This window comes from Ictidomys tridecemlineatus, unplaced genomic scaffold (assembly GCF_052094955.1).
Source record: "Ictidomys tridecemlineatus isolate mIctTri1 unplaced genomic scaffold, mIctTri1.hap1 Scaffold_905, whole genome shotgun sequence".
In the NCBI taxonomy this organism is placed as follows: Eukaryota; Metazoa; Chordata; class Mammalia; order Rodentia; family Sciuridae; genus Ictidomys; species Ictidomys tridecemlineatus.
The window spans coordinates 13817-28256 of NW_027526139.1; positions in this window are offsets into that span (position 1 = coordinate 13817).

Consider the following 14440-nt stretch of genomic DNA (forward strand, 5'->3'; position numbering starts at 1 on the left):
TCCTCTGAGGTACAAGTTGCAAATATTTTCTCCCATTCTATAAACTCTCTCTTCATGTTCTTAATTGTTGCCTTTGCTGAGAAAAGGCTTTTCAGTTTAATGCCATCCCATTTATTGATTCTTGATTTTATTTCTTGTGCTTTAGGAGTCTTCTTGAAGAATTTGGTTCCTAAGCTGACATGATGAGAGTTGGGCCTATATTTTTTTTCTACTAGGCACAGAGTCTCTGCTCTACTATCAAGGTCCTTGATCCACTTTGAGTTGCGTTTTGTGCAAAGTGAGAGATAGGGGGTCAATTTCATTCTGCTATGTATGGATTTCTAGTTTTCCCAGCACCATTTGTTGAAGAGGCTGTCTTTTCTCTAATTTATGTTCATGATGCCTCTATCTTGTATGAGATAACTGTATATATGTGGGTTTGTCTCTTCTATTTGTTTGTCTCTTCTATTCTGTATATTCCCTTCATACTGGACTATTCTTCATAAATGTTTTTATACCAATACCATGCTGTTTTCATTACTACAGCTTTGTAGTACAATACAAGGTCTGGTATTGTGATGCCTCCTGCTTCACTTTTCTCACTAAGGATTGCTTTCGCTATTCTGGGCCTCTTATTTTTCCAACTGAACTTTATGACTGCTTCTTCTATATCTATGAAGAATGTCATTGGAATTTTAATAGGACTTGCATTAAATCTGTATAGGACTTTTGGTAGCATGGCTGTTTTGATAATATTAATTCTGCCTATCCAAGAACATGGAAGATTTTTTTTTTCATTTTCTAAGGTCGTCTTCAGTTTCTTTCTTTAGTATTCTATGGTTTTCATTGTGGAGGACTTTTACCTCTTTGTTAGATTGATTCCCAAGTTTTTGTTTGTTCTTTTTTTTAGGTTATTGTGAATGGAATAGTTTTCCTAAATTCTCTTTCAGCTGATTCATCATTGGTGTGTAGGAATGCAATTGATTTATGGGTGTTAATGTTAAACCCTCTTACTTTGCTGAATTCATTTATAACTTTTAGATGCTTTTTGGTGGAGTTTTGGGTCTTCTAAATGTAGAATCATGTCTTGGCAAATAGGAATAGTTTGAGCTCTTCTTTTCCTATTTATGTTCCTTTAATTTCTTTCTTTTGTCTAATTGCTTTGGCTAGGGTTTCAAGAACTATGTTGAATAGGAGTAGGAAAAAGAGGGCATCCATGTATTGTTTCAGTTTTTAGAGTGAATGCTTTCATTTTTCCCCATTTAGAATGATGTTGGCTTGGGTTTAGCATGGATAGTTTTTACAATGGTAAGCTATGTTTCTATTATCCCTATTTTTATCCTGTTTTGAGCACAAATGGATGCCGGTTTTTTTCAAATGATTTTTCTGCATGTACTCACAGAATCATATGATTCTGGTCTTTAGGTCTATTGAATTACATTTATTGATTTCCATCTGTTGAAACAACCTTGCAGCACTAGAATTAACCACATTTGATCATGATGCAGTATCTTTTTAATATGTTTTGATATGCTACTTGCAATTATTTTATTAAGAATTTTTGCATCTATGTTCATCACGTATATTGATCTGAAATTTTCTTCCCTTGAAGTGTCTTTGTCTGGTTTTGGTATCAAGATGATATTAGATTCATAGAATGAGTTGGGAAGGTCCCTCTTCTTTCTTACTTCATGAAATAATTTGGTGTAAGTTCTTCTTTGAAGTTCTGGTATATTTTGGCTGAGAGCCTATCTAGTCCTAGGCTTTTCTTTGTTGATAGCATTTTGATGGTGTCTTCAATATCATTGTTTGAAATTGGTACATTCAAATTTTCTATGCCCTCCTGATTCAATTTAGTAGATCATATGTATCTAGAGATTTAAGACAGAAACTTTTGAAAAACTGGTAAACTGTTTTCTTAAAGAAACTTCCTCCAATACCAGAGATCTTGAATAGCCTCCAGATCAATCATCCAGAAACATCTCTCCACATAATTGAAGAACTTGGCTTCCATTTTGGGAAGAGAAGGACCCTTTTGTACTTTCTTTCATTTCTGTTTTTTTGCTTTGGCAGAAGTGGGTCTTTGGTTTTTCAGGAGTTTTTCCCTGTGTTCTGGAGGATTCTTGACCTCTTGATCTAGGTGTCAGTGGTTTTCCATCTTCCCTGTTCTTATGTCATTGTTGTGCATTTTTAGCTGGAGAGTCACAAAGAGGTTTCCTCACTAGTGCTTTTATTTAGTTTCTTCATCAACAAAATCATCATCTTTAGTAGCAACAAGTTTTACTGCTTTCTGTTGAACCTTACTACTGCTTCTAGGGTCCAACTGCTTTTCACATTCACTAAAGAGCTTGACATCCTTCTATGCTTCTGACCTGGGATCTTTCTCCACAGTGTGCATAGACCAGGGACCACACTTCATATCAAGACCATACATGGTATAATTTTCAAGTCCCCAAGGGAAATTATTTACTGCACAGACATTTTTCAAAACTGCCACCATTGCCTTACTGGGACTGCCTTCATAATCCATTGCCTTTGTTTCAGCAAGGTGCAGTTCATTCTTTGCACCACCCATCAAAAGACCATTCTTAAAAATTACTTGTGTTCATTTTCATCATTATCCACCTGAAAGTGATCATCTTTGTCAGCCTCTATTTCTCAACCAAAAAGGTAATTCTGGTGCTCTAGGGCTCGTGTCTGTATTGACTGAATCTCTCATTGTGGGGTATTGAATGCAAATGGATCTCAGTCTTTAAGAAGACGGGTTTGAAAGGTTAGAGGTAATGGGACAGAGGAGAGTGAGGTTGGGAAAAAATACAGACATGGGAAGAAAGCAGATAGCAAAAGAGGCAGGGAAAAGAGGAGAAGCAGTATGTAGAAGGAAGGAACTCATATAACCTCCAGCAAGCTCTGCTTCCCCTACAGAGACTGGGTATTCACAGTGAATTTTGTTTTTTAACATCTGCATTTCTAATTTTTAGAATTCTATTAATAAGTAATTCTGTTTTGCATTACCTGCTTAACATGCCTTAAACAACCTTTTTCTTCATTGAGTTTCAATAGACTGGTCCTTAGTCCTCCAATGGTAGGTTTGGGGCATGCCCACACCCTAGAGGCTAATTTTGCGCATTTCTCTGAGACTTATTCTCAATAGAAAGTCTCCAGTATATTCCAGTAGCTATCTTCTTTTGCTACTTATGCTGCTAGTAGAATCTTGGAAGACTGTGAGTCATAAGTGTTAGCAAGAACTGGTTAGGGGTTGGGTTTGTAGCTCAATGGTAGAGCACCTGCCTTGCATGTGTGAGGTACTGGGTTTGATCCTCAGCACTACATAAATAAATAAAATAAAGGTTTTGTGTCCATCTAAACTAAAAATAAAATAAAAAATAAAAAAGAACTGGTTGGGAACAGAGAGAAGAGATTGGGGCTCCATGCTGGGCACAGATAAGTGGATACCTCTTCTAAAGAATGGGGAAAGGGTGTGGTTTGGCTAGAGAGGTTCCCTGGAATCTGATGATCAGCTCATAGGGCACCAGCCTAGGACACCAGACTAGGTTCTGTGCTCCTGTGTGGCAGCTCCCCTCTGCTGCCATGTTTCTGTATCTACTCCATGATGATCTGCCTGAACACCAAGACCATGATGAATTGACCTGTGATCCCTGATGCCTCCTTTTTCTCTCTATTGAAAATACTGACTGTTCAGCTAGGTTTTAAGTTTCAGGAGGACAGATACCATCTTGTATTTTTTGTACCCAAAAGTTAGTAGAGGTCACTGAAAGTGCTTTCAGATTTTCTCCTGGTAACACTGTGCCTGTGAGGGGTCCCTGATAGAACAAGAGCATCCTACAATCTCAGTTAAATGTGACACCAAAATAAGGATCTAGAAGATTGAGGGGGTCTAGGATAAAGAGTCCTCTATCTGCCAGCCTGGCCCTTCAGAGGGAGTCTGAGAGTCACAAAAGGATGGGAACTAATGGCCCTCTTCTCCCTGTCCTGAACCTCACATCCATGTTTCTCTCACAGTTACCCACTCTCTTTGCCTCAACTTCACTGTCAAATCTCAGTCCAGACCTGGGGAGTCCTGGTGTGAAGTGCAAGGGTCAGTGGATAAGACTGCTTTCCTTCAGTATGACTGTGAGAGCAATAAGATCAAACCTTTGTGTCACCTGGGAAGGGAGGTGAATGCCACCAAAACATGGACACAATTGACCGAAATGCTGAGAGAACTGAGGCAAGATCTCAGGATGATCCTGCTTGACATGGACTTGGAAAAAAAATAAGACCATGGGTAAGTATGGAATGGGGTGAAGAGATAAAACAGGAGAGAGGAAGGGATGGAGTGTACATGTGGAGGAGGCTCTGGATGTATTTGTGTAAAAGAGATTAACATTGGCCCAGCCTTAGAGGGATGTGGGGCTTAATGGGCAAGAAAGGGCAAATCTGGAAGAAAAGAATACAGGCCTCTAAATGTGCAGAGAAATGCTCAACTTATTGGGAGGTGATGAATCTATCAAGAGTGAAAGATGATAGTTTTGTTGTGTATTGCAGGTCATCTCACCCTGCAGGCCAAGATGTCTTGTCAGTTTGAAGGAAAAAATCACATTGGTTCATTCTGGAATTTCAGCATTGATGGACAGCCATCTCTATACTTAAATGTGATGCACATGGAGTGGACAGTGATTAATCCTAGAGCCAGAGGGATCAAGGAGAAGTTGGAGAATGAGAAAGAACTGACAGAACGTTTAAGGAAGGTCTCCATGGGAGATTGCAATCAGTGGCTCGGGGAATTCTCAGAGAACTTGGAGGAAATGCCAGGTAGAGAGCTGAGTTACTATGAAACTCAGCAGGATGGGAAAGATGTGGGAATTCTCTTTAAAGGTCTGATGACTTCCCTGTGGGGTGTGAGCATGTGCATATAATGGAAAATTTGATGGGCTGAATGACTGACTTCTTCATCGGCTTCTTGACTGGACAATCAGTGATAGCCATGTGGATTTGTCACTAGCCTCCTTTCTCATCTCACCTCCCAAGGTCTCTTCTTTACAGAAGCCCCCATTGTCCATTAATCAATGATGCAGTCATTAATGGTCGGCCAACTAGTTCCCAGGTCTATATATATATATATATGTATATATATATATATATATATATATATATATATATATATATATATATATATTTCTGTAAACTTCCAGGCCTTCTCTTGTTACAACAAATTGGATGGACTTTTGCTGTCCCCTCCAGTTGTAATGTGAGCTGTATAAGGACATAGCACAACCTCTGTTCATCTCTGTACCCCCAGGACCTGGTAGAATAATTGTCCCATGATGAGTCAGTATATATGAGTTGAATACACTGTATGGGGAAAACAGGTGCTGACCAATGGATATTTTTAATTTTGACAGGGATTTTGCTCTTTTGTTTGTTTTAGCACCAATATCAACAGTCCCAGTTACCAGTGGGTCTCCACGTACCTCATCTGTTTCAGTGACCAGCTTAGGGATCATCATTGACTTAATTTTAGTCGTCAGTCATCATCATCTTCATGCCCATCAAGTTGTATAGGAAATCAACAGACACCATGAAAGGTGAGGAATAGTCTGTCCTCTGGCCTTTGGGTGGTGCTGTCTCAGTCTGGTAGGGCCTTAGGACAGGTGTCCCACCAGTTTCACCCAAGCCCCTGGCCACTGATATCTCTCCACAGAAGTAATGCCCTTCCTTAGCCTTGAGCACTGCCCATTCCACAGTAATGCTGGAATGACTGCTGCTGAGTAGAGGAGGCCACTGTAGGTAGCATAGCAGTGCAGTGAGAGGAGGGACACATAGGAGTCTCCTCCTGAGTGGGGCAGTGTCTCAGATCTGGAGAATCTGGTGGGTGTTGGCTCCAGATCTTTGGTTGAGGAGTTATTTGCTCTCTGGGAAAATATAACACAGGTTAATAGTTTTCCTTAATGTGTAGAAGCTGTTCCATCAGCTACTATGTCTTCTGTGGACCATGGGAAGGCAACATCATCAGACCACTTTTGGTGGCAAGAAGTGTCCTTAGATGACTGTCTCTACTCTGCCACTCTTTCCAACAAACTTTCCTCCATTTGAGTGGAATTGGAAAGCCTGTAGACATTTTCCTTATTTATAGAGGAAGATGATTTAAAAGGATATTTATCTTGGTTTAATGAGGTTTATCTATGTATTCACACTTATTTTTGTATATAATTAAGTTACTGATGGACAGAAACCACAAGTCAACTCTGCTAACTCACTAGATATTATGACACAAATGATTAAGGCCATAGAGTGAAGTGACATGTGGATATATTAACATCTTGTTGTGACACCTGGCACAAAAGACTCTTAGCAACCTTCATTGCAACCCAGAGGAACAAGGCATGTTCTGTCCGAGGAAGATTGGATCTGAAGCCCTGGAGGTGGGCAGGAGGCTCTTTCAGATATTCTTTCCTTAAGGGCTCTGCCGCAGCCTTGGGGATAAGGGCTGCTCCCCAGACACATCATCTATGAATCTTTAGAGCTGTTTCCCTCTCAATAGATAATCACTGTTAGAATTAATGATTCCTCATACTAAACATTGCCTCTATAAATTACTTTAGTTTTAGTTTCACAATTGGACCTAGAGTGACACCACTGCTCTCCAAATCATTATTCTGTATTATTTTGGCATGGCCAGTGAGTAACTCACCACACAAATGCCCCTTCCCAATGCATACTTCTCAGTCTTCTCTAAAACTACCAGTGAAGTTCCCAGTGACTGGATACGCTGAAGCAGAAGGATCACAAGTTCAAAACCAACCTCAGCAACTTTTTTTTTAAATGGCATCTTTTTTTTCTTATAATATTTTTGTTTTGTTTTAGTTATTTATTTTTAGTATTTTTATTTGCTCTTTTTAATTATACATGATAGTAGAACGTATTTTGACATATCATACATACATGGAGTATAACTTCCCATTGTTGCGGTTTTTACATGATGTGGAGTTACACTGTTCATGTATTTATATATGAACATAGGAAAGTTATGTCTGATTCATACTGTCTTTCCTTCTCCCACCCCCCTCTGTTTCCCCATTTACCTGTGTCTAATCCCGAGAACCTCCCCTTATTGTGAGTCAGCCTGCAGCCTCAGTAGCTTAGTGAGGCTAAGCAAGTTAGGAAGACTGTATCAAAAATAAATAAATTTCAAAGCACTGGCAGTATAGCTCCGTGGTACTGTGCCTTTGGATTCAGTTTCCAATATCAAAAATTTCTATTTCTTAATAAAAAGTAAAATTGTATAAGTAAATATTACCTAATATGTTCAAAAGATTAGTCTACCATTCATGTCAGTATGAAACACATGAGATCATCTGAACAGGTAAATGTTGTTGCCCCTGTACACCCAACATAGGAAGCCTATTTAAGAGCTGGAGGAGCACACTTGTTTCCTCTTGGAGTTCTCACAATTTGTCTTGAAAACTGGTTCAAGAATCTTTTACAAAAAAATTATATTTTCCAAGTCTCATAACAAGAAGACTTAGGTAGTCCTTCTAGAACTCTCCTCTAAACCAGCACTTCTCAACTACAGATGATTTTGTCCATCAGTGGAACATTTGGCACTTTCTGGAGGCAAATTAGGCTATTACAACTGGGTAGAGGGTGCGAACTATCTGGCCCAAATGGCAGTAATTATCAGGCTAAGAAATCTCTCAGAATTTGGACTTGCCTGTGCCCATTGCCCATAACACATTACCACACGTCGCTCACATCCTCCTTGGGTGAGGAAGTGGGTACCCATCAGAGGGATGGACTGCTGTGAAATAAAAGCAAAAGGCAAGAATTATATATTTTCAAAGCAATGTCATGACCTGTTTAGCTGACCAGAGGGGTCTGACTTCTAACAAAGAAAAAGCCCATGCTTGCTTATTTATAGTGGTACAGAACAAAGGGGATAGATAGAGATTTCCTTGGGGCAGGAAGGTGGACAGGATGAGAGTGGAGACAAACAGGTTGTTTATCCTTGGCAGGTTATGCCTATTTCCAGTGGCTGTGTTTGAACAGGAGCTTAGAGCCAGGTCAGGATCCCAGCATGATCTGGGATATCTCCAACTAGAGAATTCTACCCAGGAGTCCTGGAAGACTGACTTCCCTGCCTTAATGGCTCCAACATTGTACAGTTTGCATACAGTTCACACATAGCTCCTAACACATAACACAGTTCCGACAGTGGCCAATCTTATTGTCTGCACATTCATCAGAGCCCAGGAATGGAACTTATTTGCACAGGAAATTAGAATTTACTAGAATACTGAGGACTGTCATTATCCTGGCTCTCCCCAGGGGCACTCCTATTATCAGGTCTATTCTCTTCCTCTAAGTCCAAGATTCACTCCTTTTGGCTGAACTCTAGAATTATTGTTCAAACTGAAGTAAGGCAGAAAATCATTCAGTGCTTGAAGCTGACAAACATGAATGTCAATACAAAAGGAGCACCCAGTTTGAAGCAAGAGATGGTGATCAGAAAAAAATGGAAAGAACCAGACACTAAAGGGATGGTTTATAACTAATTATTGTAATTTCTGACTGCAAAATTGATTCATACTGATCACAGATTGTTTTAGTCAGCTTTTTCACTGCTATGACTAAAAGACCCAACCAGCACAACTGTAGAGGAGGAAAAGTTTATTTAAGGGCTCACAATTTCCAAGGTCTTATTTCACAGAAGGCCAGCTCCATTCCTCGAAGCTCATGGCACAAGAGTGTGACACAGGGAAGCAGCTCTCATGTTATCAGAAAGCAGAGAGAAATATTTGCCAGAAACAAATATATACCCCATAGCCACACCCCACTGTCCTTCAGTAATCACTCAGTAATCCCATCAGGTATTAATTCGCTGGCTGGATTAAGGCTATAACCCAATCATTTCTCCTCCAAACCCTCTTGCATTGTCTTACACATGAGCTTTGGGGGGATACCACATCTAGACCATAACACAGACCATTTGAAAATCAGTAATATATAGCCAAGTGCAATGGCACCTGTAATCCCAGCAGCTCAAGAGTCAAGGCAGGAGGATTGCAAATTCAAAGCCAGCCTCAGCAATTTAGTGAGGCCCTAAGTAATTCAGTGAAACTCTGTGTCTAAAGGGCTGGGTATGTGGCTCAGTAGTTGAGTGCCCCTGGGTTCAATCCCCAGTACCCCAAACAAACAAACAAACTTACATGTATGTTAACTACTCAAAGATAATTAGTATGGGTAGCATCAGGAAGATCGACAAATAGGAGTGCTTCAGCTTCATCCTGCCCCATTCATACAAATTCACCCAGCAAATTTCCAAAGACAAGAACATTACCCTGGGAGTGAGCCTAGACAACGTTTCTCAAGAAATGCAGGATTCAAAGGGTAAGTGAAACAGCTTTTCCCATGCTGTCCGTCCCCCAGCTGGAATGAAACCACACATATCCCCCTACACATAAGAGCTTTTACAGTGGAAAATGTGAGGTGGAGGTGGACATTCAGCTTCACTGATATTTTGGGGCTCTTCACAAGAGGCAGGCCCCTCTCTTGCCACCCCCCCCAAAACAATTGGGAGAACTTGCAGAACTGGATTAACTGTAGCAACTGTAAGCAAAAAAAAAGAGCCCACAGCAAAAGATGTGCATATCTTGGTGGTTGGCCTATGCTTTGGCCCAGGGAACACTATAAAATTTTAATATTTACCGGGCAGCTGTAGCAATCCTGGGCATACAGCGGCACTAGTGGTTCAACAGCTGCAGCAGAGAGACCAATCCAGATAGTCTGATGGGACTTTCTGAATTGAATGCCTCTTGGAAAAACTCACAGGACAAAGTTAACTAGGAAAACTGAAATAAATATACATACCTCAAGCATCATATTGTACATAAAAATACATACAATGTTATCCATTTTTTAAAAATTATAAAAATTAAAGGCTCAGCCAACTAAAAATAAAAAAGAAAGCTGGGTGTGATGATGCATGCGTGTAATCCCAGCAGCTCTGGAGTTGAGGCAGGAGGATTGTGAGTTCAAAGCCAGCCTCAGCAATTTAACAAGGTCCTAAGTAAACAACTTAGTGAGACTCTGTCTCTAAATAAAATATTAAAAGGGCTTGGGATGTGACTTAGTGGTTAAGCGACCCCTGGGTTCAATCCCTGCTACACACACACACACACACACACACACACACACACACACACACATATATATATATATATATATATATATATATATATATATATATATATATATATATATATATCACATCCTCACATTTCATGAGCAAACAATTAAAATATAACTTATAGTATGCATAAAGTGTCTCCCCCATGCAAGCCTGTATCCTCTGGTATTAGCCACACACTCAAGATAAAGTTTGATTAGATTTTTGTAATCCTCCCAGGAAGTCTTAGCACATGAGAATGTATCACCCCTCCCCCCGGAAGTTGATGAATAATGTCACTTTTCTGTTAAAAATCGTTGTACCAGTTAGCACTCCTAGCATAGTAACAGTTCCACTTCCCTTTCCAAAGCTGGGCCTTAACAATTACAAGTTTTTACAAAAAATTGCCCCGATGAAATGATGCAGTTTTAAATTGGATCAATTTGCACAGCAATTTATTCTAAGAAATTGTATAGAGGTTCATACACATATGGTTATTCCAAAGTTTTGTTTTTTGTTTGGTTAAAATAACTAACAGGAGACTTTCTTTATCTTCATCAACAGACAGCTAGTTACATATAAATTGTCAGTCATTCCATTCATTGCCTTACAGAGTTAAAAAGAAAAGTACCTGTACAACGCGATGGTCTGGGACTATCTTGAATATGTATTATTTTAAGATATAAACTGAGAACAATTGAATGTATATGGGCTCATATTTGCTTTGAAAATAAGCATTAACCCAGCTCTCCTTTTCATAGTGAGAACATTGTTCCTATAACCTATTCCGAGTTTGCCTGTCCGATTGCAGAAAAATAAATGTACTAGTCGTCTACTGCTCTGATTCTGCAGTGCCCAACAGTCAATCAATCTTATTGTCAGATCAGAACAAAAACACAGTCCCAGCCCGGAAGCTTGAAGGAGTCTCTGCTTTGGTGGCAAACAGCTGGGAGTGTGCTGGACCTGACTAAGCAGGGCCGACTTCTCCGCCCCAGCTCGCCTGATCCAGCTTCCAGGCTCGAAATGAGCACTTTCTCCTCGTCCACCTCCCCCCCCCCCAGTACAGCAGAGGTTACCCGACAAGACGTCACCACTACACACAAAACTCCTGTGCTTTTTTAAACACACGTTTAAAATGAAGGGGAAAAAAAGCAGCAAAACTCGATTGGAAAAAAGTTGCAAAACATGTTTTTGATAAAACCATTTTCTATGGAAAGAAAAGGGGGGAGACTTGAAACTCGGGTGTAGAAACCTAGGGAAAGCGGCCTCTGTCCGTTAAATAAAAAGTCTGAAATTTATCACCAAACCTCTGCAACAAAGGCAGGAGAAGCCTCGGGAAGCTCCGCTCCGCGACCTGCCCCGCCCTCAGCAGGCCTCCCAGACCTGCGACCGGCCCCGCACCCTGCTCCCGCCCCTGTCCTGCGCACCAAGGGTCTACGTGCCAGCCCGCCTCACCTCACCCCGCCCTGTCAAGCTCCCCGACCCGCGCGCGGTCCACGCGCCTCACCTCCGCCCGCCCTTGTCCCGGGCGCGGTCCCCGCGCCTCACCTTGCCCCGCCCCTGTCCCGTGCGCGGTCCTCGGGCCTCACCTCGGCCTGCCCCTCTCCCTCGCACAGAAGGATTACGCGCCCCGTTCTGCGCGTGGCCCGCACACCTCGGCACCCTCTTGCGCTCTGTCTAGTCCAGATATGGATGTGGGTACCCTCACCTGGCTCTTTTCTGTCAGCACCGGTGAGTTCCCACATTACAATTTAAGGGGTGTGGCAGAGGATCACTGGGACAGGGTTCCAGTCCAGACACCAGATCACGGGACTGAGCCTGGGTCCCTCCCCAGGCCCCTCCACCGCCCCCCGCGGGGTCAGTCCCACCTGGTGCAAGTGCCTGGCTCTTCTCCTGAGGCCCTCGAGAGGAGCGAGAAAGAAAAGAAATAGTAAGGGCAGGAGGTGGGAGAGACAATAGGGAAGGAGACCACAGGCTGGCAGTCTCTGGTGACATCTCGCAGCCAGGAAGCGGAGCCAGAGCCACAACCCCCAGGACCAGGTGTGGTCGTGCACAGGGGTGTGATCCCCCCAGGGTCAGGACAACAGACACTCCCAGACCCAGCTCTGCTCTACAGACTTTGACCCACTGCAAACCCTCAGCATCCCAAGGCTGTTGACTCTTGAACTTCCCACCACACTTTGCCTGGGGATCTCAGCACATGCGCCCACAGAGCCTCACCAGCCAACAGCCACAATCACTTTTCTGTGATTCAGTGAGCCACCACCCAGCTCATCTCCCTTCACTCCTTTTCTCATCTAGCCACGTCCCATCCAGGGCCTCCCTAGTTCCCTTCCTCCTAGGGACCCTAACCTCCACCAGGACCACCTGGCACCATATGCCTCTGCCTGAGGACATACCCTGCAAACATCCCCCACCTCACCCAAGATCCTAAAGCAAGAGCAGGGGCCCCATTTCTCTAATGACCCTGGTGATGTTATACAGCTGGGGGTCTTCCTAAAAACTGAGGCAGCTGGAAGACCCCCATCTTCAAACCCTGATTCTTTTGATCAACTCAGAAAGGTTTCAGACATTGCTCAAAGTAGGAAAAGGGACATTCTCAAGGGAGAGAGTGGGTCCTCTCAGAGGGGAGAGACAAAGAGCACTCTCCTGTGCTCCAGTTCTTTCTTTGGGGGGTGGGGGCAGGAAAGTTTCCAGAGAGTCCCACCAGGCCGACCTCTTGGCTCTTGACTGACAGCAGGGTGACATCAGAATTTCAAGTCTGCTTTGCCATGACAACTCTGTCACCTTGGCCCATGCTGACTGGTTCTATCTGGATTCTTAATCATTTTTACAGGTTTTATGGTTAGGAGGAATTATCTTTATCTTCCAGAATCTGGTCTGTGAAGGGACACATAACTTGGGTTATTCTTGTCAATGTTACTTCCTGCCTGAATTTCCTTGTAGATAATAGTTTGCTGAAGAATAAGACATATTCTTTCCACTTTGGTTAGTCAGGGCTGCAGGTAAATTGGTTTTTGGCAAAGAAAGCATGTGGGGGTGAAGAAAGCATGTGGGAATCAGCACAGTGGGACATTTCATAGAATTATTCTCTAAACGTGTGTTCCCACCCTCCTCATCTGTCTGTCCCCTAACAGTAATGGTACATCTATACATTTCTGTAGTAGCATCTATAGACTTCTGACCTTGGATCCTAGCCTCATCTAACTCTTGAGGATCCAGCATCATATAAGGGTATGAAGTAGGCACAAGTTGTTTACTTTCTCCATAAAGGCAGATAGTAAGGGGTGGCAGGCCTCTGCAGGCCACACTATAACTGTCTCTATATGAAGTACTCATGAGAGCAACTGAAGACTACATGCCAATGAATGGGGCACTGGCATAGTTTTCTATGCCCTAGTTTTCTCACCCTAGATTAGGGTATCTCCTGTGTCTCCAGTGTTGGTGCCCATCCTTATGCTGTCTTTCCCAAGTGATTCTGCAGATGCATATTTTATGCTCCTGTGGCTTCAGATGGTCTGGTGTTTAGGAGGGGTTCCTGTAGATTGAGGCCTACTGTACCCCCACCCACACTCACACCCTTTGCTGCCCAGTGGATTCTTCGGTTCATGTGGATTATAGGGTACACTTTCTAAAGCCACAGGTGTGAGCTCAAGGTGAAGTGATACACTTAGTAGAGGACAAATGTGTGTTCTCCAGGATGGGATACTATTTTAAACATATTGGTCTGGGGAAAGTAGTGTCAGAAGATTGTACTTGACCCTCTCTACTAGGGTATCCCTGACTCCACAGGTGACTCACTAAGTCCATGGATGATTCATTTCAGTTACAAATTCAGAGAATTTGAAATAACCATTGAATGGATCTGTGGCCCCAGACATCTAGAAGAAGAACCTGGGACAGGTCCATTCCTGGCCCCATGTGAACCTTGTCAGAACCAGGGGGCCATCATGATGCTTCTTGAGACAGGGTCTCCCTATGTTGCTTAGGCAGATGAACTTCTAGTCCTCCTGACTCAGGCTTTTGGTACCTGGAATTACAGACACATGCTACCATAACAGGATCAACTTTTAAAAATTTTTGTTATATACATTTTTAATGGTTGATTTTTTTGCCCATTTCATTAAACTCTTATTACAATATGATCATTTCTGTGTTTTTGTTTCTGATATGAGTGAGACATGATCTTTTTGTTACCTGCTCCCCATTCTTGGTATCTATTCCATTGTTGTGTAAGTGATCAATATTTATTAATATTACTTATTAATATTGAGTTGATTTAACAGTTTAGTA